We start from the raw sequence: 25,823 nt of genomic DNA, 5'->3' as shown, positions 1-25,823 counted from the left end.
GTAGCATTAGAAATTTTTTGCTTAGACATGCATCTATTGAAATAGAAAGTGAAATTAAACCTTATGCTCTAGATGTTTTAAACCATTCTCACTTTGCAAGGCAATTCAGAAGCTGGCTTCTTAGTCTTCCACTCAAAGATTTTCCTTGCATAGGGATAGCCCTGTGGAGCTTAGAGTTGAATGGTAATTCTTGTCCCACGTTGCTCACCAACAACATCAATGATATAGAAAAGCCATTCTTTTCTGTTATTCCATGGCTATTCCTGGGTGATGAGCAGTTCTACAGATTCCCAATAGCTAAAGAGGAGGTTACAGACCTCTCCAGAGGTATGTCATTCATGTCAGTTAACAAGTTACCATCTCTGCTAGGAAAATGAACACATCGCCCCCAACCTCAAAAAAAAAAAAAAAAAAAAAAACACACCTTACCCTACTTCTCCAAACTTACAATAACCAATTTATTTTTTTTTCAAAATAAATCACTCAAACCAACCATTTTTCCTGTTTTAACCTTCTCATTCAGTGACACATAAGCATTTCCAAAATTCATAAACTGAGTAAAAGTCAGTTTTTCGATCAGATGTGAGGTTGCAATATTTACTTTCTTGCTACAGATGCAACAGCCACTCTGATACAACAGGTCAGATCAGAAAAAAAAAATGTAACACTGATTTTTCACTCTTTTTTTCCTGCAGTTATCTACCTTCCACATCTTTGACTTCAACAAGAAATTTCAAGATGAGATTCCACTAGCTACATCTGCATAGGTTGTCACTGTTTTAGGGATGACAACAACGTATACTTCCTGCAAACAAATTTGGAATTCAGCCTCAGTTGGTCCAGTTGTAATAGCACATCTACAAAATCTCTCTGCGGGGAATTTTTTGGAAAACTTCCACAGCTACTCATAAAAGTGACCAGACCAAATGAGACATCTGTTTAAGAATTGTAATTAGACACATTGATATACATTTGATCTCCTGCTTGACGTTCAATATTCTTCAAGAAACGCCTTGAATGTGTATAAAGAATTCAATCTGTTCTGGTCTTAGAGTAACTGGCTCAAAACATAGTAACCTAAAAATGTATTCTGAAATTCTTGACACTACCACGTCTTCATGAGCTTCACCATTAAGTGAATTTCTTTTTCCCTGTAGGCACTTAATCAATGGACAAAAATATTTTATACTTGCTAATGAAAAATATTATTAAATAAAAATAAAAAATTGAATATGTCAATACAGTCTATAGTAAATGGCAAAACTAATGCACAAATTTTAGTAAGTACATTCAGCAACAACTGGAAAGCTCTTCATGATGATCTGTAAAGAAACCTTGCTAAAATATACTCCTAGATAAAAATATTTCACTAGGGAAGAATGACTTTACTTTGTTTTTGAAAACATCTAAAAAATATGGTAAGATGAAATTTAACAGTGAAGAGTCTCAGCGTAGCTTTGGCTCACGTGAAGCAGGCACAAAAAGTGAAAAGGGAACAACTACATGTCTACCACTAGACTCTTTTCCTAGTTACCTGATACATTCACATTAGCTCCTAACTAGTATGTTTTTATTTGTAGCTTGTTAAGACACTGCAATAACAAAGTATAGTCTAGATGCTTAACTCCATGAATATGAAGAAAGATCCATTGGATCCACAGCATTTCAATGTTATATTTTACTTCTCAAATTCATCCCTCTTTGTATTAAATACATATTTTGGGAAATATGGAATATTCTCTCCTCATGTATATATTCCTTTCAATAAAACCTAAAAACGTATTGACTTCTAGCGGAAGAAGTGAGGTTTGTAAACCAACTCAAATTAAAAAAAAAAAGTGCAAAAGTGATATGAACATAACAGTTATTTAGTTTTTTGTTTGTTTTCCTGCAAATTACAGTAATCAATTTCAAAATCTCAAAGCTTGAAGGTGCCTCCTACTGTAGACTGTACAATTATCTGGAACTCTCATAACAATGGCAAATTCTTTGCAGTTCTGTTAATATCATGCACATGAGTTGCAAAAATAATGAGAATTCTGTGTAAGCTTACAGAACTGATTCAAATATATTTTCAACTTATTGTACCCCAACTAATCTTTCCTAGTTAGGGCTTTTGAGATGCAATGTAAAGCAAACTGCAGCCTGTTTTTGTTTTGTTTTGTCCCCCCCCATTCAGACTGCTCTAGAATAACCTAATAATTTTCCTTCCTCAGGCTTCAATGACAGAAAAGGGACCACAACAAGACTACTTTATCTCCATCATGGAGTTAAAGTAAAGCAGGAATCACACTTTTGAATAGCTCCACTGCTCAATCACTTCTTAAAATGAGTAATTATAGTAGTATCATGAAAAACTCAAATATATTAATGGAACAAAACAAAGGTTTTGTTCCCCTAATTTTAAAATAAAATATATCTCATTGCATTTTAACAAGTGCAAAGGTTATTATCAGAATAGAGGGAAATAACAACAAAATAAAGTGGAAAATTGTAACAATCAAGCATGGAATTTAATTATTACACTTTAAGAGAAACAAAAAATACCCGAAACTGGCTTAGAATACACTGTATTCTACACCAAATCACAGAATCACAGAATCACAGAATTTTCCAGGTTGGAAGAGACCTCAAGGTCATTGAGTCCAACCTCTGACCTAATGCTAACAGCCCTCCACTAAACCATATCCCTAAGCTCTACATCTAAACGTCTTTTGAAGACTTCCAGGGATGGTGACTCCACCACTTCCCTGGGTAGTCTGTTCCAGTGCCTCACAACCCTTTCAGTGAAGAAGTTCTTCCTAACATCTAACCTAAAACTCCCCTGGCTCAACTTAAGCCCATTCCCCCTCGTCCTGTCACCAGGCACGTGGGAGAACAGACCAACCCCCACCTTGCTACAGCCTCCCTGAAAGAAAGCAATATGAACATCTATTTTTTCTCAAAAACAATTTCCCAAAGACTCTATGGAAATGTGGCATGTATTATGATGACATATGGTCAATTTTACACAAGGAAGACAGGTTATGCTTTACATCAGTGCCTCAAGGAATGCAGACTACTAATACTGCTATTACCAAGCAATTTAAATCATAGTATAATTATACAGACAGATGGATTGCAAACCCTTTTAGTTTCTTTTCAGCATTTAAATTGGAGAGAAAGATAACCTGAGACCTTTTCAGTTACAAAATGCCTAAGAACTACTGCATGAAGTTGACAAAAATCTCCTAACTAAGCTTACTGGAAACAGCTTATGGAAATCAAAATACCTTAGTTTAATCTGGGTACAAGGTAGCATAACTTTCATGAAGTAATTAATACATATTCAAAAATCAGGAAAACAAAACATAAGCATAAAGACAGCTTAAAGATAGCTTCAGCTTTGCAGTTCCTTTTTTTGCACATGTGCAAATTTTATTTTCAAACAGTCCAAGCTAAAACTATTTTCCCTAGAACTTTCTGTTTACTTTCTATAATGTGTAACACGCTCCTCCAGAGTGGCTGGGGACTACATTCTTGAAAATAGTCACGGAGCAGAGGGTTAGAGAGACCAAAAGAGGAAAAAACAACCCTTTAATTGTTCCTGAGCAGTACAAAGGACTTTCATTAAAATCTGACAATCAAAGAGTTGTTATACAACCACAAATAGATTCAGTAACACTGGCAAGAAACAACGGCATAACCTTATTACTTCTTTCTTCTTCCTTTTGTGAGTTTGTTTACTATCTAGGTTTCCACTTTGTTTGTGTTTTGTTGTTGTTGTTGTTTGTTTTTTTGGTAAATATCTTCATTTTGCAACATAATTGTTAAACTATAAATCCAGTAATGGTTTATTTTGACTTGATCTTTCTTATGGAAAAAGCCTATCTGCCTGGCTTTTGCTAGTTCTTAATCTCAGTAGAATTGGATTCTTAGTCTCAACTGATTTGAAAGAAATATATTGCAAAAATTTAAGTTCCTTGAGCCTGTATTCAGTTCTTTGGTGTTTGCCTTTAACTTTACCTTCTTTTTTATCTATTCAATCAAAACTATGACCACAGTTCCGTTATTTTTAAAAACATATAATTGTTAGTAGTCATTAGTTACAAAAAATTAATTAAAACACTGTAACTATATTCAAATACAGTGATGTCACTCTATGACTACAGCACGCTATCAGCAGCACACTATAAAGAACTATATTGATAAACTACAGTGCAATTGGATATGTTCAAGATGTTCCTGAGAAGACTAGCTCTAACCAGTGCAGACCACTTTTTCACCACCTTGCCTGAGGGCCAAAAATCTGTGCTGAAAATCTCAAGCAATGTACTTAAAGTCAGAGGCCATGTTCTCTTTGGAGCAACATCCCAACACTGGCCCACAGCATGGCACCAGCTCAGAATGCTGTAGGGTTTTTTTTGCTGTGATGTCAGGAAAAGAAGCGAGGAATTGGAAGAAGACGGTATGTACTTGGGTCCCTGTGCCAACATGGGATGAAGATTATTCCCCAGAAATGCATTCTTTAATACTGATATACCCAAATCAGATAGCAAAATCCATAAGTAAATGGGATTTCAGTGCTTTTCTTCAATGAAAACCATGCTATCTCTGTGTGTGTAAGTGCAAACATAGAAATGAACTCTAGAGAGAGCCTGTGAACGAATCACCTCAGGGCTGTCACAACATGCAGAAAAGTTGATTTGTGTTGTTGTTGAACAACAGATAAATGAGTGACTAGAACTGCAATGGAAATGAACTCCAGCATTGTCTCCATGGAAACATACTTGCATGAATAAAATAAACAGGAAAATCTGTGTTGAACATGTTTCAAAAACTACTCACAACCCTTGTGGGAAAGAAAAAAGAATGAGAATTGCATCAATTAGAAAAAAACAAACAAACAAACTTGTGCTGTGAGTTGTGATATGATACAATAAGATATACAAGTCACAATGCCTGCAAAAGAACATGACTGTAATACTGGATCTTAACAATAACTCAAAATTGTTGCGAAAATGAACCATTTACCTACTATTCACCTATCCTAAAACCTATTCTTAAAATCAGTAGGAATATTCACTAATGTCAACAAATCTGAAGTTCTGTCACCCCCATTTGTAATCACTACATCCACAAACAAGAAAGTTACAGGTTCAGAAAGTCCCAGGCTTCATCTAAATGTAAAACCTATTTTAAAAGCTGTATTTGAAATTACACCTTACACAATAAATAAATAAATAAATAATGATAGTCTATCATTATGTTATTACACAATCTTAACTAAGACAATTTGAGTTTATCATGTTACAGGCAAAATCAATACCAGTATGTACAGCTCAGCTTCACCTATATTTTCCAAAATAAAATCTGCAAACTTTTCAATACTGTCTACAACTAAACCTAATCAGGAAAAGACTTCTGCAGATACTGCTTCTTATGTACTGTGAAGTTGCTACAGTGTCCCACTATGACAAGAAAAGGCCATATCCAAGTTTTATTTCCTTCTTCATAATAGTAAGGAGTAGAGTAATCAATCTGACTAGAACAGACCAAATACTGACAGAGAAATACAGGCCAAGGTAGAATTAATGTGTATAAAGGAAAAAAAGCAGGGACACACAGGAAAGCAGCAAGTGAGCACAACAGTAGTTGAGCAAGACCCAGCTTGGAAAAACAGACTGAAAAAAAATTAATTATGGTAAATTATAGAAAGTTACCTTTAACTGGAAAAAGTATAACGGAAAATATGACTACAAATTTTGTCTTTGAGAAACAGGCTGTCCTGTTCATACCTTGCTCCACAAATTCCTGCATTCTGTGTTCCAAGCACCCTTTCCTTGCATTGTAATACTCTCTTCTTTCCTTTACAGTATGTATGAAACACTCAGAGGTCCTTCTGTTGTCCTCCATAACCCCAGAATATATCAGCTGTTACTCGTAAATTGTATCTCCCTTTACTCTGAGCCTTCAGCTTCTCATGCATGCAAATAAATTACCTCACAGGTAGCTAGCATCCTTAAGATACATCCACACTGTTGTTTAAAGTTTGATCACTAGTGCATTTTCAGAACATGTCTTCTAACCACACCTACTTATTACGCTTCGGTTTCCTTTGCAAAAAACATTGGAGCACACAGACTCGTTTAGGATGAAACTAAACCAGAAAATGTTTGAGAAAAGCATTAAGGTACCTCAACTGCTGCTACCAGGTATAAAGGCCAAGCTGGTCTGAAGTAAAACTGGAATGCAGGTGGTCTAGATGTTAGCTCCAGATGTCTGGCTAATCTTAATAAAGAGCTATTAAGATTTTGAAACCTAATTAATATAACAACTTTAACACTTCTGTTTCACTGTGCCATGTGGCTGAATAGGTTCAAAAATTATTAGAAGGAATTGGAAAAGATAATCTTTCTTTAACCCTGCTTCCTTAAAAGACAGGCTAAAAATTCTGAGGTTAGTTATTTTTGGCAGAGTTGTAGTAACAGAACAGCCTGGCCTTTCCATTTGTAAACCAAAGTTCCTGAGCTCAGGCTACTCCTTTCCCTCCTATTGATGGCAGGTGTGAGGATGGTCATCAACACTGGGTAATCAAATGCAGCTGGCTGTGCTGCTAGTTACCTCCTCATCATGCAGTGTTCATTAAGCATATAAGCCTGATCCATCATATTGGCTTGGGTGGAATTTTAACTTTGGTGTGTGTGTTTCTGAAAGGACTGAGCAAACAGTCCTTTCAGGATTAGAATTTTAAATAGCTTTAAAAGTATCTAAATACTCAAGCTACAGTGATAAAGAGATAAAGAAAAGCATGAATAATAGAACCTTAAATAATACCTGACTTACCTTATGGACTAAACTTAAGTGAATTGTTATAAGAATATTAAGTTCCTTTAATAGCTTTAAAACAGATTTGGAAATGAATTACTGGCCAAACTTATTTTAATTTCAAATGCATCTCCTATATACTCTAACAAGTATTTAAAACCAAGAGAGCCATGGTAAGCCTTTCAACAGCACTAGAGTGATTTGGAAGCTTAAAGTGACTAATTATACTTAAAAAATGATTCTGTCTATAACTATTTTAGCATAAATCTCCCTATTTTAGTATCACAAACTAAACACACGTAACACACGTAAACACATCTGAAATGCATGTGGGAAGGAAAAAAAAAAAGGAAAACATTTACAATGTAATTGAGAACAGTTCAGTATTAAAAACAGAGACAGCCTCCCCATGTTCTCCATGTCCAGAAAACCCTTTATGCTATTTGGAAGTATATTCTGGAACACGTGGTACTGCATGCAAAAGAAAAATTGTAAGACTCAGGAGGGAGGGTGCAAAGATGATGGAGCCAGGCTCTTTTCAGTGGTGCCCAATGGCAGGACAAGAGGCAGTGGGCACAAACTGGTACACAGGAGGCTCCCTCTGAATATCAGAAAACACTTTTTTTTTACTGTGTGTGTGGCTGAGCACTGTCATAAGTTGCGCAGTGAGGCTGTGGAGTCTCCCTGCTTGGAGATCTTGAAAAGCCACCTGGATGTAGTCCTGAGCCACCTACAGCAGGGAGGCTGGACCAGACAACCTCCAGAGGCCCATTCCAACCACAACCATTCCTTGGTTCTGTGACTCAGCAAGGGAAGCATTTCTAATTGAGAAAGATAAGACCTAAATATATCTTAGTTCTTTGTGACTAAAGGAAGCATTTGTCTAGAAGTTTGTATTTAGAGAAAGCATTGAACTACACAAGGAAATATATTGCTTTAAGTATTTTCCTCAGTTCAACTAAAAATACTTTAGAATACTACTTAAATATTGTGAGATATTCCTAACTCCAAGAAATGAAAACCAAATATAAATATCCATTGATACTTCAAATAAATTTGTTCACATTAATACTTGCAGATGATGGATACATATTTTAAAAGTTCCTGGCAACAGGTTATTATCCAGCTGGGCTTTGAATTACCTCGTTATTATTATTATTGTTTGCTGTTTATCCTTGGAGCTAAGGGACTTGTCTATTCTTCAAAATAACTTTTAAATCAGAACCTCATTAATCATTAAAATATACAGTATTATTCTTTTAAAAAGAAAGGCAAAAGAAACTCCTGACTGAAGGGATTACTACAGGCAAAAATCTGAACGATTGAGCAAATCTCAGGTTTGCTTTGTATGTAAATCAAATAATCTTCTAACATGATCTATGTTCCTAACAGTATAGAATTATGAAGTTGTACAGGCAAGTAACTGTGATATAAGCAACAATCTGTGAACTGAATCAGGACCCTTCATCTCCTTTCTTTTTTGCGTGTTTTCTTCTGGCATTTAGATCATCTCTTGGATATTTCTGGATTAAGACTTTTAAATATACTAAAAAACTTCTTTATGTGGAACTGTTAAATATATAATAATATGTGTTTTGGTTTTTTTTTGGTTTTTACTAAGTAGCAGTTGGTTTAATATCCTGTGATTTTCACCATGCAGAATTTTTATCTTACCAAAGCACTGAATACATATGTATATACAATGCATCCGTAATATTTTCTGCTCCAAACTGCAGTTTATTAGAATTTTGCACAGTATTATCTCTGACACTACAATAAAAGAGCATTGTGCACCTTTCTATTTTATATTTCAGGTAACTAAATAACATGTGACATTGCAGAGTGTGACCTAACATGAAGACATATGAGCTAGCTTTAAACTTCAATACAGTGAGCAGTCTAGTTTGTGGCACAGAAAATAATCAGGGTAATTTACTTTCCTGACACTACAATTCATGCCCAACTAACCAAGCTGTCTTAAAATAGCTCTGTAGTTGTGGATATTTTTTCTGGCCTCTCTGTACTTCTTGAATTTCATCCAGATATCTTCTGGATATAGCTCCCTGGGCTAACTAAGGGTACATTAGAAGCACACTCTTTGACTGACAAAGTAGGGATTGAATTGCAGTCTGAATCTCAAGATGGGTGGTGCTGCCTAAACAGTAACTGTTACGTGCTGATTCATGAATTGTAAAATGGTATCCTCCCTCTAAACACCACACAGGGTATACTTTCTTCCTGAGAATAAGCAGGAAAGCTCTGCAGTTGCTTGGTCACTGGAGGATGGATATTATTCAGACCTTGTAACTCTTGGTCGTACTATAACCAACATTGTGAACTAGCACAGTGAGAGGCAAATACTGCTAGCAGCAGGTGTACAACCAGAACTGGAACACTGCTAGCAAACTTCTCTCTGCCTACAGTAGTTACACTGGAATTTTAAATGCATATGGTCCCAAAGGCATAACTTTGAGTATAGATAACAGAACATGTGAAGGAAGTCACAAGCAAAAAAAAGGAATTAACATGCAAAAGACAATAATCTTTTTTTTTTTTTCTTTTTGTTAATGGGAAGACCATCCATTAAACTTCTATTAAAGAAGTTTAAATACAAAGGGAAGGTATTTCTTACAACAGCTTTAAGTCATAGAGAAAATGTGTTTTTTGAATATTAGTAGAAGAAAATGTTAGAAGGCTTACATAGTTGGAATATAAATCAAGATGTTAATATATGTAACTATATTTGAACATATAGATCAATGTCTCTAAACACCAGTATATAAGGTGTAGTATAGAGTGTGTCAAGAACAGCAAACTTCTAATACATGAAATCAAACAGGTACACTGAAAATATATTATTAAAAATAAAAAAAAAGTTACCAAGGATATTATCTAGTTTATACAATTACGTAAATGTTTTATTGTCTGTCGCATTCAGAATAACTACATTACGGACATATTTATATTCATAACTTTTAATAACGGATCGAGAATAGCTTTCTTATTCAATTTTTTGGGCAAGAGCAGTCAAAGATGTAAGAGACAGCATGAATCAGTGGCACTTTCACAATATGAATCCTACTCATTGCAGTTGCTATAAATCAAATTAAGCCTATATGTAAATCATGTGGAAACTTTAAAATGGTCCCCCAGAACAAACAAGTTTCTGTTCAATTTCAAAGTAACAGTGTGTATGGTTCAATCTGATGAACTTCCAGTGTGAAACATACTGCTTTAATCCCCTAGGCTTTTTTGGACCAAGATATAAGGAGAAGATTTCAAAAACAAAACCAAAATGCATCTAAAAGCACTACAGAGAAATGAACCATGCAAGACGAGCTTAAACTGGACAAGTTTTTTGCAGGTGAAAGAAAGTCCAGTTACTTCCTGATTTGCATTCTGTCTTCTCACATACTCACTCAGTGTGCTGTCTCTCCTTTTGCACCCCCTGTAACTTCCCCTCCGCCTCTCTGCTTCAGTGTCTTTCCTCTGCTTCCCTGTCTGTGCCTCTTCAGACACCATGAGCATGCCATGTCCCTCAACTGTTCTGATGCCAAACCCTGTGGCAGTCATTAGTTACATGAGAGTCTACTGGTCAATATTATGCCGATTGACAGAAAAAAAAAAAAAAAGAAGAAAAATGACACTTTACATATTCTTTCATATCAGACCCGAAACATACTTATGCCTTTAAACAAGATGTTTCATCTAAGATCATCTAGCAGAATAGTCTCCTCTCTAGCAGCATTGGTTTGGGCAGATATAATTTTCTTCAGAGCTCATACAGTCCTATGTTTTGAATTTGTAAAGAAAACAGTGTTGACAACACACTGGTGCTTTAGTTTTTTGCTGAGCAAAGTTTGCAAAGAGTCAAGGACTCTTCTGTTCTTCACACTGTCCCATTTGCAAATAGGCTGAGGAGGAACCAGAAGTTAAGAGAAGCACAGCCAGGAGAGCTGGCCCAAACTGACCAAAGGGATATTCCGTACCACAGGAAAAAGGAGGAAGAAAGGCAGAACATACCACAGAAAGGAGGAAGAAGGGAGGACATTTGGAGGCATAGCATTTGTCTTCCCAAGAAACTGTTCTGTGTGATGAAGCCCTGCATTCCTGGAAATGACTAAACATCTGTGGGCCAATCAGAAATAATGAATGAGTTCCCTATTTTGTTTTTCTTGCACTAACAGTTTTCACTTTACCTGTTAAACCATCTTTATCTCAACCCATGTGTTTTCTCACTTTTACCTTTCTGATTCTCTTCTCCACCTCACTGGGGGACAGTGAGCGAGCAGTTTCCATGGTGCTTAATTATCAACCTAGGTTAAACCACTGTCTTGGAGTCCTCACTTGAAGAACCATGTGCATGGCACCTGTACGGATGCTCCACTAGCAGGTCTTCCCTCAGCAAAATTTTCTTCTGTGTTGATCTGCTGTGTATTTTATATTAAGATCCCAAAAGAGACAATACTGAGACAATTACAGAAGGGCTAACAAAAGCTTCTCACATAGTAGGTAAGAAAGCAGATTTTATGCATCAATATTTTAAATAATATTTCTGAGCCTTCCCTATTATTTGTCTAACATTATCCAATCTGCCATAGTTCTATTCATACCCTAATGCACCAGATGAGGTTCAGTTTATGCTTATGCATCATTTTTACCAACAGAAGCAATACAACTTATATCACAATGATAGTTTAGCACATGTCTGGCTTCCGAGTTGCAATATAGCCTCATAAATGAATTTAGTCAGGGAGACTGCGGCAGACTGTAAACTTACTTCCTGCTTCTAGCAGCTCTCTAATGAAAAAGGGGGAAAAGAACAAGAATATGTTTAAAATAACACTAAACTATGCTCACATGCTCTGTAAAAGCTTTTGAAAATATACTGAAGAGTTTTCCGTAAATACTCATATTGCATAGTTAGTATCACATATTTCAATGCATTCAGTATACAGTATTTTCTGGCAGTGTGCTTCCTACAATTTTGATACAGTAATCATATTTTTCCCACTCTCAACAAACACAGACATTCCACACACACACAAAAAAAAAACTACTTCCAAATTTAACCTGCTTCAAACCAATGGATTCAAATACTATACACTGTTCTTTCACTCATTCACATTGTAACTGTTCTGTGCAAGTGATCTACATCAAGCAGAAGATACTTTTTCAATTACTTAGATAACTTACGAAGATAAATGTAACCTTCATAATTATTCAGACTCCTATGAAATGATTGGTTTCATTTGTCAGATACTTCAGTTGAAGAAAAAAAGTACCTATATCATTTTATAATCAATAACAGTTGATTCAATCCTGCAGCGGAGCTGTTGTTTTCAACAGTGACAGATTTTCACTGAGACTCTAAGTCATGATGAAATATGACAAAATAAAAAGATATATCAGTAAAAAGACAAAACATAATGAAATATGACAATATGCTGAAGTATGCTAAACACATACATACTACACAACCCATAATTTATTTCACTGTTTTAAATTCCTGGTTCTATTGGAAGCAGATTCCATTCCTTTAACAGTTAAGCATGTTAGTCTGATTGGAAAGTGGTTTTGTTTTTGTTTGTTTGTTTTTTTTTTTTTTTATCAATATAATAGTATGAGTATTGTATTTGTACAATTTTATTTTTATTGATTTTTTTTTAAATACTCTACCAATACTTGAGCAACTGATAGCTGCTGAAAGAAGCAAAAATGGAATTGATATTTGATATATTGATGTGTATCCCTGTTGTGTGAGCAGGATGCAAAAACAGCCCTAGAAGCACTGAAATGAACCAGATATTCTGTATTTCATATGGTCCTGGTATGCCTCACATAAGGGTTGAGGGTTAACAACAGGAATTTAACTTCTCTCTCCTTAAGACTCCACATATGCTATTTATTCAGTGGTGTGATGATGCTGTATTAGGTTATATTTGCTTGTATTTTGTTATATTTTATTTTAAATTAGAAAGTCATAGCTGTGGGAGATACAGAGCTGTATTATGCCAGTAAAATACTCATTAAAACAATGTATTTACACTAAAACTGACAGCTCCAAGAAAGCAAAGAAAATTATATGCTACTTTTTTAGAGACAAGGGGGAGTTAGACCTCTCTGACCAAGAGAGATAGGTAAAGTGAAGGTGAATGTACGCCAGCGACCATATCTGAAAGATCTTTCACCAGCTAATCTCCTAATTAGTTGCATGCAGACAGGTCAACTACCGTTCTGCTTTTAAAGAAGCAATGTCTAGACTTTTCAAACTGCATATACAATTCTGTCTATGAAAAACAGGCAGGCACATCCAATTATACAAGTTGCATATGCACACACAAATCATATGAAAATATAAAGTGCTTTCCATGGTTAAAAGTATACACAGAACAGTTGGTCCAGTTTTAAAGTACAGATTCTGCTCTTTTGTCTTTCTTTTAATTAACCCCAAATACTGCAAATCAAAACAGATGACTAGTTACAAACATCTCACATATTATTTCTCTTCTCAGAACCATCAACTTGTAAATAAGCATAGCCAATATTTAAGATATTATGTAAATACATAGTAAGTTCAAAACAAGAACTTATCAAGAACAAAACAAAATTCCATTTTTTCATCTTAAAGATCAAAAGAATTATGTATTTTGATCTAATGGTATCGAAGACTGGGTCACCTCACATGAAAATCACAATCTCTTAAGAAAAAGGTGCTGCAGTATTATTTCTTTGATTATTCAAGTATCAAACACCCTCTCCAAGAAACTCCTTAAGAAACAGGATAACAGCTCTACACCTAAACTCTGTCATCATTTAACATGAAATGATGAGGAAGTGACAGATAATGAAGAACAACCTGAAGATGCAATCACTCTATGTTTAATCTGCATTTCCTCCGTAGGCTTTGTGAAGACCTCCATTCCGCTGGAAGAAACCCCGGAAAGAGCCAGGTACCTGGACTTATGCACACACACAGCTGTGATGTGTTTCAGCTACAAAATGAGTGTTACAAGCCAGGCACCAGGAGCTCCCTTTAGAAGATGGGCAGGGTTTAAAAAGACCTGTCGAATTTCTCAGGGAGGGTAATGCACTTTCTTATTGTTGTTGTTGGCCCTTACTTGATATATTGGTAGCCACTGTGGATAGACCATAGAACTTCAATGATACATCACATGCCATAGGAAAGGAAATGTCAGTTCAGGAAAGGCTACACATAGTAGAGAAACTTTTCCTGCATTTAAGTAGTAGGTGATCCCAGCTTCCCAACAGCATCATAGAGGTCCAAACCAGTATGAGGATTCCAACTTGGAAAAGAGAAATGTGTGGATAGTTTATAATGAAACAGCAGTAGTCAAGACTGGTATCAACTACTCCTTGTTCCAACTACTGCTTTTTCTACCAAATAACTTGCATTATCACTGCATTACCTAAATATTGCAAAATATGGAAATTCTAAAGTTTTTCAATATAGGCACCAGACAGGGCTTGAAAAAGACAAAGGACTAAGTTCACTGTCTGTATCAAGCATTCTAACTTTTTTTTTCTGGCTTAATTCTTGGAACACTTCTAAATCTCTCCAAAAAGCAGGCTCTGTGATTTAATTCTGACAGATCAGAAATCACAACATATTGCAGCCCACTGGGTCACCAAGGTTAGTGCTCAAAAAATGTGCTTTATTTTATGGAATTGTGTTAATACAGCAAATCTGATTCGTTTAGTCCCTCTCGCCCAAAGCTTATTTCTGGTAATAAAATATTTATTTGCAAAATTTAAAGCAAAAAGTGTAGATCATTTTATTTAAACTCATTCATTTCCAAGAAAATCTAATTTTAGGAAGCAAATAGAAAATAATTTATTTGAAGCACTCAGAAATGAAAACAAAGTTGATCTTTCAGCTAATGAAGAAGCAAGAATGTATGGTCAACACAATTAGATTTTATTCTTATGAAATGCTAGCAAACTAAAAGTAGTAAGTCAACTACTTTCATTATCATGCTTCTTTTGGTTTTGCATAGTAAAATATCTTGCTTGATGGTTAATTTTTAAAATTTGACTGCACACTGTAGTGTTGATTTCCTTTTGATTGATCTGAATCCTCAAGATACCGTGAAAATTCAAACAATCATTGCATTGTATGAGCACATTTTGGAAGAGAGGTGGTTTATAAATAATCTTAAATTTATACAGACACATACCTGCATACAGGATGAAACTCATGTAGTCTGTAGTCTAGAGCATGTTAAAAAACATGGCTTTCTCAACCCTGACATCCCTAAAATTCCACTGTTCTCAAATATTTTTTATATGCTTGTTTGTTTGAATTATAAACTTCCAAGTTTTTATTTACCATGACCTTGCCTCTTTTACTTTATGCAGGTTACACACTGGTGATTTATGATTTGCGTATGAATGCTTTTCATAATTTTCTTGTTTTAAGTAAGAGCTACAACAGATATCTACACAGACAATGGATTCTGTAGTAGTAGTACTGCTTGTAACCAAGAACTCTGAGGTTGGATGAATAACATAAGCTTGAAGAGACATTCAAGGTTGGTTGGCACTGACTTTGAACTTTTGTTCTTAGTTCCCCATTTTAATTGCTCACTATCTTCTCAAGATTGTTTGCAGGGAGTTGAAATATTCCACTCCTGACTGATTTAAAGTCCTTGCTAACTTTTAACCACAAGTTTTATTCTATCCTAAAGTGAGTTTATACAATATCATGACAACAGATAAAAAGCTACTTTATTTTTTAGAGTTTATTTAATCAGTTTCTATATGTATGTTTAAAAGTAGATTTAAACTAAGAATCATGGAATCATTGAATCATTAAGGTTGGAAAAGACCTCCAAGAACATCTGGTCCAACCATCACTCTACTACCAATGTCATCTACTTCTTCTCCTATATTAGAAATAAAATTTTATTATTTGTTGTGAGTGGAAGATGGAAGCATATATTGCTTGTTCTGTGAGTCAGGTTGCACACAGTATTCACAAATGGGAAACAAAATAATTTGGACAAAACTTCCTTAATGAGCCACAGACCTAAACACAAAGAATGTTTCTAACTCAGCTAAAAAACAAGTTTGCTCTTAAACTGGGTTATGAAAATATGTTAGTTGTATTAACTGCCTTTTTCTTCCTCCCTTCCAGATTTTTAATGGTCTGAAGTCTTTACTGGAACCCAGGTGACAGACATCATCAGAACTGTCAGACACTATTATTATACTGAATTCTTCATTAGAATCTTTACACAGCAGGCTGTCAATTGTAGAAAGTTATGACAGATACCCCTACAAACCATTAAATCCAGGATGTCTTTGGCCATAAAGCAGAAATTAGGATTTCTATTTTCTACTAGATTTCCTAAAAACAAATATATTTAGAAGGAAAGGAATGTTTAAGAAAGCAAACTCTATGAACGAACTTGTAAAATGAAGAAATAATAATGGTTAAAACCTGTCTGTAAGGAAACCAAAGTAAAGACTTAGGTAACCTTTGTCATAGCTAGAAATACTCTGTCCTGAGTTTCTAGTCATCAGGTCTGAGCAGACTATTCAAATAATTACATATTATCAGTTCAGCAATAAAAATATGACACAACAGTGATTTGACACTGATAGAGAATTTCACTGACAGAAAGTAATTTTATCTTGGATTACATTCTTTCAGTCTTTTCTTCCTAGTTACTTATGATGCTGATTGGGTTTTTCGTTCTGCTTTGTTTTGCTTTTCAGAGCAGAAGGTAAAGAATCCATCAATTCTTCTGTCTCCAGTAGGATACAGTCCAGGAAGAGTCAGAAAAAAGTTTTTGTTTTAAAGCAATGGTAATCCCAGAATTTACTTTTCTTAAAATAATTTGTGCAAACTCCATCATGTTGTAACAAGTAGAATATTACTTATTAGACTAAAAAAGGCTAATTTTATTCATTTCAGAATTAAAAAAGCTACATTTCTCATTTTAATCTAAGATATTTTTCCTTCTTTCCTTCCTGTCCCCCTCCCAACTCTACATATTTATTCAACATAGCTTTAGATATGCAGTAGATAAAAGGGAAAAAATGTGAAGTATTCTAGGCTACTAAGCAAGCACTTATGCTGCAAAAGGACTATTAGTAGTTTACCGCTCAAATATAATGGCAAATTGCAACTGTGAAGAGGAAAACTTTATTAAAATTTTGGCAGAGAAAGTTCACCTGAAAAAGAATGTAAATAATGGAACTCAGTTACCAGTGATGTGTACAATACCTGATAAAACACACCCATCTACAGAAATAGATGTATGTACAGATGTATATAGATGGACATAAAAATAGATACATCTATATATCTAACTGTATGTGCACATATTTTTCACAAAATTATGTTATTTGTGCAACTGTTGGTACCAAATGATGCATGTCATCTAGATTTACTAGACTTTAAATACATACTCTATTCCTACAGTATTCCTAAGCCACTTTTTTCATCTTTCCATTTTCTAATTTCCATCCCTTTCAGGTGGAAATCGCTTCAGTAAAATAGATAATTGCTTCTGCTTTGCAATGTCAAACAGTTTGCCTCAGGTTATGGCAGTCTCTAAAATTAAGATGGGAAAAAAAATTCTCATTATCTTCCTCTCTTTCAAGCATTCTTTCATCTCACCCTCTTCAATAGTGTCCAGAGTTGTACTTTTCCCATTGTTTATTCTTTTCTACTGTTATTTTGTACTTAGTTACAAATATACTTTCTGTCTCCTCTATAATCCTTCACCTTCAGCCTCAGTTTTGAATGTCAAAATTTTACAATGGCTAAAGAGGAAACTTAGAATACGTGGCAGTCCAATTGCTCAGTCCACAGCATTTTCAATACCAGTCATAAATCTATTTTTGTCTGTTTTCTCCTCCAAAAAGCCAGTTTGGAAAAGTTCTGCTATATCTCAAAATGGAAAACAAAGGACTGTTTGAGACTACTAAATATACATATTTTTGAGATTTCAAGATATGTATATATATATATCTTGAAATACATATATATGTGTGTGTGTGTATATATATCTTGAAATCTCAAAAAGTATTAAGATAATGTATAAGTATTAAAATTATAATGTATAAGTATTAATAAGTATTAAAATAACTTATTTCCATACATTTTCCATAGTCTTGCCTTGACTTTCAGTCCTTATTTGGCAATAAAGTTCTAAAATTGTAGCCTGCTTATGAAAGAAGACAAAGTACAGACTGACAAATAGTAGAGAATGACAGCTATGGTAGCTCTTGCTGCTGGGCTATCAAATTTTGAAGGCATCAGTGAAGTAACAAATCCTTATGAGTCTCCTTTCATTGTTACCATTAAATTATACTTGTATGTCAGAAGGACTGGAGAACAGTTTTCAGCCTTTTGCTCAAGGAGAGCTCTCTTCTAGACTGATGTGTAAATTTTAAGCCCCTTTCAACTGGATAGAATTGCACAACTAGGAACTTTTACTGAATACATATGATTTTTTCCTTCAGTTTAATCTAACAATAAGATCTAAATCCAGATTTTGAAAACCACACACAATGCAAAAGCAGATACGTACACAGATTCATATTTGTGAATTATTTGCATTATTTGCATACTTGCAAATCAGAGAATTATTTGCATACTTGATGCAAATAACCAAATCAGTAAGTTATCCAATAAAATTTTCAAACAGGTTGCCTAAGTACATGCTTTTCTACCCCCCTTCCTTTTGCCCATTCTTTCTTTTGACATCACTTACGAAGATTGCATTTTCGGTTCAGTCTGAAGGCATTCAGACTGAACCAAAGCTGAAGAGAGGCCAACGTTCCTGGAACTGATTCATAAGACTTTTCTAATTTTTCTACTCGAGAAATCCACAAGCATTTTGCTTTTGTTAACATTTTGGTTAATCAAATTATTATTTCTGTAAAAATGTTGTAACTGCAATGAATTACAAATTACAACAGCTTTAACTATTTGATTACTGGAAATATATGATGTAAAATATTACCATTTGAATTTTCTACTCTCCTGGCACATTTATACAGCAGAACTCAGCTCATATGATTGTCATTCAATATTATTTAAACGTGCGGTCCAGCTCTTTAAAATAATAGCTGAGATAGTTATATGAGTCCTATAGCACTTCCTTACGACATTATGCAAAAAAAAAAAATCTTTAAGAGAAAACACATTTAAGAGATTTTAATCTTTTTCTTTTTTTTTGCAATTAATGAAGTCATAAGTTCAGATACATGTAGCCGATAAAGACACTTGAGTCAAAATTAGACTTCTATTTGTAGACTACCAGTCAGCTTTAACCCATAAATAAATGAAAAAAAAAAAAAGTAAAATAAAGATAATGATGTTAAGCTTAGATAGCAGTCATTCAAGCACTCTTGTACAACCTAGAAGTGAGTTGATTTTAAAATTATGACAGCACAGTAAAACTCTCAACCTACCACACACAGGCATTGTCATTTTAATTTTCTTTAGTATGATTTTTCTTTGGTGATGTGACTTCAAATATTTGAAAGAAATAATTTCTCAGTTGTTTACATAGATGTCACTGTATTTAATTTATTATTTACACTAAGCAGAAGTAATGAGGCGATGAAACATTTATGTTTCAGTAGGCTTTCTGATTAGCCAAAGAAGTTCATTAAGTCATTTCAAAGGAATTTTTTCAAAGTACTAGAGGCAATTACATTATATTGTAAATTATTAACCCATGGTTAATTGTTTTCTTACAAATAAAAAAAAAAAAATAAGTGTATAGCTATATTGTGTGTATTTAGTCTATATTTATAGACATGCACATACAGTGTACACTTGGTGTATGTTTAGGTACTGTAGGTAGTCCATATAGTGTATAATTATGTGTCTATAAGGTATATACTCAGAATACATGAATAACTTATAACCATTAAAGCATCAAATAAACTTAGTCTTTTAAAATAGAAATAAAATGTAATGTACACATTTGTATTTAAAACAGAAATACCACTTGTATTCCCTATTCCCCAAAAGCTCCTTGTAATCTGAAAATTCTTTTACAGATGTAATGACTTCCGTATAAAAAATGGAAAGTACCTGAGCTCCTGTATTTCTTCCCAAAAACTTGTGATCCTAATGAAGATGCACATTTCTCCACCTCAGACTCCTAAATTACTTACTGTCTGTTCAGACAAGGCTCATGGAATAATTATACATTTTTTTTTTCATCTTTCTTCTGGGAGGTGTGGCTTGATGTGTCATAACTACACACTTAAATCCATCATCTGACTGCAGATTTATTCCACTTCAAGAATTTTTATACGGTTCTCTTATTTTTAAATACAGTCTTTGTGCCTTAAAAACACACGTTAAAAAAATAAATTAAATAAGACTAAAGCAAATTCTGACTTCTAATTCAGTATTTTGTATATCCTGTGATTTGTAGTCATACAATTAAGGACACCAGTAAAATTCTGCTTTCCAGTGATTTTCAGAGCATCATGTTGGAACATACAGGACCATATAGGGGTGACCTCAGAAGAAGGGATGCAATTTAATTCCAGATGCAGTCATCTCTGATCTCATTTACCGTGTTTGGGATCACAGAAGCTCTAAGTGGTTGAAAGAAAAAGGTTGCTTTGGTTCTTCCATTCTGCAGTATAAGAATGCCCAAAAGAGACACTATAAGATCCGACTTTAACAGATACTCTACTTTGTAAAATTGCAATGAGCTTAGAGAAAATGAAACAAAGTATTTTGAGCCATGCTGATACAGCACCATAAGGCCTTCCCAGCGAAGGCACTCTATTTTATTAGAAACGCAATATAAAATACAAGAAGAAAATACTTTTCCAGGAACTGCCTACAATTCTAGTCCAAGGAATTTATCTCCATCACACTTTTTCTCTTTGGGAAATGCAGTTTTATAACACTCTCCCCAGTTCACAAATACTAGCCTATTCACTAACTGCTGTGAACACCCTACTATCTATCATCTGAAAAACTCTTTACCACTTCGTAGATACAGCATGGTAAAGACAAAGCTACTTCCTTCTTTCATCCCCTTCTTCCTTCCTCTTCCTTCTCTCTGTTTTTACTTTTTCACTTTCTTCAAAATATTTCAGATCAACCACATAGGAAAGGCAGTTTTTAAAAAATGTGTATGTGTGGTGTATGAGGGACTGTAGAACATCTGAAAATGGCAAAGGAATGAGAACAAAAGTCGAGCCATTACATGCATAAGAAACTCTTCATTCTTATGTAACTGACTGCATCTTGTTTGCAACTCTGTTTTCCTGCAGACAGAATGAGATAAAATAGCTTAAAGCCATGTCTGCATTTAAGGAGGCTTGGCTAATAGAATCTAAAGACATTTCCTGGACTTACAAGCTGCTTATTACATCCAAAACTGGCTATGCAAGGAGGCTGTTACAGTCATGGAATATGGCTTAAATACTCTCTTAAAACCTGTCTTTACTCCCCTTTCCACACTGACATTATATTCACATCCTACACTTTTGAACCTGCTGCTGTTCTACATGAACATAAATCAGGATCTACTTAAGAATAACCTCTTGATAAATTAAGTTGCTAAATTGGTAGTACATTTGAATTGCAACAGTGAGAAGTCATGGCAAAATGCACATCGGAATGAACTTTAGCTGTTCTTTTAAGAATTCAGAGAACTGAGGATGAATATTCCCTAACTCAAGGCAAAGCAATAAAGAAACAAATTAGCAAGCACAATAGCCAGGGGAACAATAAATATGTCCAGTAAGTCAGACACAGTGCATATGTGGCTGATAATTTAATACCATGAAAGGGGATTACAAACTGCATTGGTGCAGTGAAACTCAAAGTTCCCAAGAGATTTAGTGCAAGCAACACAAGGTAGCTTTAACAGTTGACAAAAGATAACAAAGAGAAAGCACAAATAGTGTCACAGATTTCAGAATACCAGAAGACATAAGGCAGTATGGAATCTAACCACGGGCACGTGGCATTGCTTTTAGTGTTGCTTAATCTCTACCCTTTCCAATCTAACCTTTTCCTATCTGCTTGGCAGATCGGAAAAAAATATATATTACGGACAGGCTATCTAAAAAAATAAATAAATAAATAAGAAAAAGCTTTAAAGTAAGCTTTGACAATTTGAAAAAAATCAATTCATGTGTCTAGATTCATACTTTAAAAGAAATATAAATCCCTAACCTAATCTATTACAAAGTAGGATAAGAGATAAATCAGGTGTTTTTGATAGTCTCCTGAACTACTTGAAAGCTGATCTCTGTTGAAAAGTTGGATTATTATCGAGATGTGAATCTCACACATATTAATATTTTATACTTCTAGGAGTAACATCTCAGGCTAGGCCTGACACAAATGGCCTAGAAATAAAAATGTAAGACTTCCTAACAATTATTTGCCACTGCTTATTTGGTTTCATTAACTTCTTCTGCCCTTTTAGTATAAAACTTGCAGAGCTGAGTCTTCCATGCTATCATGGAAAAAAAAATAAAAAATAACTGGAAACAACTGAAACTAATTTAGTAAATTAAGCAATTGCAGCAAATAAACATAATAGTGACATTTATCACAGATAATAATGATTTGATAAATATTTACCAAATAATGTTCAAAAAAAAAAAATCGTTCAAGAAAGGAGTCATACATACATTTTCCATCAGCAGTTCCCATCATAGCAAGTGAATTTTCTTAAATGTTTCAAATGACAATTTTCTAAATTCCAAAAGGTTTGCTTAAACACCTAATCTTTGTCAATGAAAACAAACAAGAAAACCAACCTCCCAGACTTTTAACACATTGGCAATAAAGCTTTGTAAGAACAAAGTTATTTAAATGGCATTATCTGCTATTTGTCTTATTCTATATTGCCATTTTTTCCCCACTGAGTGCTAATAAGTGCTTGCTATTGAAGAGGTTTACATTTAACATCTGTCACTTGTATCCAGAAGTAGCACCTACAGGGAACTGTCAAATAGATTGTTATTCTCCTCTGTAGCGCCAGCAAATCTGTCTCACATCATTTACATACAGATAGTTATAGGCATTCATCATTTCATTATGCTGACTGCCTCACTATTCTAATGTATAATGTCTCTTTAATGAGCCTCAAAAAATACAATATTCCTTGATTTATGACTGCTTAACTGAAAAATTATACAGATTGACAAAAACTCATCATAAAGCATTTTTTTTGTGTTCCCACTACCTTGCACTTTAAATTTAACAATGACTCTAGAGTTAATCTCATGATTTGTTTCTTTGACAAAACAAATGATCAAATTTTAACTCACCAGACTTCACAGTCATTGCTGTTTTAATACGTATACTTTCAGTTCAATGTAAGAACAGAACAGAATTTGACAAATTAAAATCGATCACTTTTTGTCAAAGAAATAAATGTATTGAACAATCTGTTTCAATATTATTATATGTCAATTACTGTAAGCTTCCGAACTTATCATGTGGAATACCGCTGTACCAGTCATGCACAAGTGACTCATAAATGAGCCAATTTACATGTTCAAGTAAATTGAACTATGCTTTATTGTGTGAACTTCAATTATTTCATACGCACAAATGGTTACTGCTAAAAAACAGCCTTGCCATTAAAAAACACTGCATGCTAAGGAATTACAAACGTACCTAGGACAACAAACAGAAAGTTCAGAACAAAGGAGGCAAACACTTGATTCACTTGACTGCACTCAGGGATTTTATGGAGTTCAGTTCCTCCCTCTGCAACTCCACATACCTATAAAGAGCATCAGCATTCATCCAGGGTCATCAGCTTTTGACTATCCAAGCTGAAAAGGTTTGCAAACAATGCTTAGCAGAACACTGACACTAGCCATTAGAATCAAGAATTTTCATTAAGCATGAAACTTTGTTTCTGACAAATTTACAACTGGTGTTTGAATGCTTTTAATATGTAAAAAAGTGTTAGGATATCTGACATCTTTCCCATAATAGCGACAACTGTAACATTTTACTCTCCTCTGTATTCTCCACTGTCTAATATAGTTTGAATAATCAAACTGCATTATCATACAGTTGAACACTGTAGACATTCAGTCAGTATGTGGTTGTCTCTCTTCTCCACTCAGTCATTCATTTCCATAAAAGTTGTAGAAACATACTACTGAGAGCTTTCCTTCTCTTTCCAAATCTGCCCTCTTCAAGAAGGTTCAAATAAAATGAGTGAAGATGTACACAAAATGAGTGAAAATGAACACTGATGTATCCTTACACTGCCTGATCTCCTAAGCATAGCTTCCTATTTCCAAATCATGAAGCCAGGCTGAACAGTTGCATCCGATGTAGTAAAAATGCACAGAATTAAAGTAACAGATGGCAAACTACAATCCCTAGATTCCTCTGAATAGTCAACTTTAAGCAAAAAATAATACAAAATGACTTACAGTAATACTGCATATTTAAAAGCCTTTTCAGTAGATGCAGATATTTTATGACAAAAAATAAAGTGCAGAAATTACACTGATCTATTTGACCCGGTGTCAAATGCCCAATACAATAAGAATTCTTACTTCTTAATACCTGTTTCACTTACTTTGCACTGAATATTCCAGTTAACATCAATGTCTGAATTTCAATGATTTCAAGAAGTTAAACTTCTAAAAAATATGGGTATATTATCCCCCAATCAATGCATTATATTTTTATCTTCCAGGAGAATTTGCAAGTCTACATATTTCATCCATATAAAAATGATAGTCTATCAAATAAACCAGTACAACATCCCCTTACATTCTTTTTAGTTAATAAATCACAAAACTTCTACAGTGTTATTTTGTAGGCAAAATTTATAACTCTGAATCCAGAAAACTAGTATGCCAACTCAAACACCTCGTGCAAGTTACTGAAAACCAAAATTTATATGCCTGAATACTTTGCAAATTCCATGTACTTCAAAATACCCATTTGTTCCTATAACAATAATGAGGTTTACATCTCGGCTTGTACTGGTGTGATAAAATTCAGTTTTAAAAGTACTCAAGTCACTTTACTGACAATAGTCGCTTTACCACAGCAGACACTCTGACTACCATTCTGACCATCTCAGAACTATCTTTTTGTGTTTCTTGAGATAACTAATATGTTAGTACTGACATTGCAAATCTCTGCTATTTAATAGCAATTAAACATGGAAGAGATTATAATCAGTTGTTAATCTTAGTGAAACAGAGAGAAGGTCATAAGCAAGAAAGTAAATACTGCTCCCCTTACAGGTCCTTCATGTTGTAATTCTATTTCTTATTCTTGCCTTGTGATTTCATTTGATACATGTCCCATATATAATGTACAGTTACCACTCCTGAAAACTGGATAATACTGTCTAAATCATCTAAAATCATCTGTCAGAAGATGTTTTAATCCTTCTCACTATTCTTTCAATATTTTGTGCATACGTCAATACATGGCAGTGTTTCTTAGGTTGAATATTGAATTAGCCATTTTCTTCATTGAGTACTGAATTACACAGGAACCCAATAAAAATTTTATACAATGTGTTTCACACTGATAGAGTCTACTTACAGGAAGGTGTTGCTGTGCATGGATTCAACACTTCAGAAGGCGTAGTCTGCACGTGGGAAGAAAATCCAGAGTGTATTCTGATCCTGTGATTATTTTTTTGTTTTTCTGGAGATACACCTAGGAAATAACAATTACAGAATAAGTACAATCAAATACAGAATATACCATAAACCAAATCATTAGAAACATAGAAACAAACAAAGGATATACTGAGCAATATTTTTTTGTGAAGTCCACACTCTACTTTATCAATATATCAATATCAATATACCAATATCAACATCAATAATGGAATTACCACATTATAGAAAACAAGAGTTTTAGTTTTGTCCTCATGTAATTCTGAGGTACCCATATGATTCCAGAGTTCTTCAGTCTCATAGCTGGCAAGTAGATTTAAACAGGTGTTTTTGTTACACCTGAACAGCCATTTGGTGGTCTAAGAGCAGAA

At 34.3% G+C, this 25,823-nt stretch overlaps 1 protein-coding gene across 12 annotated transcripts in view; it reads right to left on the bottom strand.

Annotated features, from left to right (window-relative positions):
* Nucleotides 1-25,823, bottom strand: part of TENM3 (teneurin transmembrane protein 3) — a 1,337,386-nt gene that overhangs the window by 1,257,559 nt on the left and 54,004 nt on the right. For all 12 annotated transcript variants that reach the window (XM_084518183.1, XM_084518194.1, XM_084518190.1 and 9 more), the window contains exon 2: nucleotides 25,373-25,489. The gene's annotated coding sequence lies outside the window, so the exon portion shown is untranslated. The remainder of the gene's footprint in view (nucleotides 1-25,372; nucleotides 25,490-25,823) is intronic.

Source organism: Aythya ferina (genome assembly GCF_964211825.1).
Source record: "Aythya ferina genome assembly, chromosome: 4".
Classification (NCBI taxonomy): Eukaryota; Metazoa; Chordata; class Aves; order Anseriformes; family Anatidae; genus Aythya; species Aythya ferina.
The sequence above is the reverse complement of the archived record's forward strand: the minus strand, read 5'-3'. Positions and strand labels throughout refer to the sequence as shown.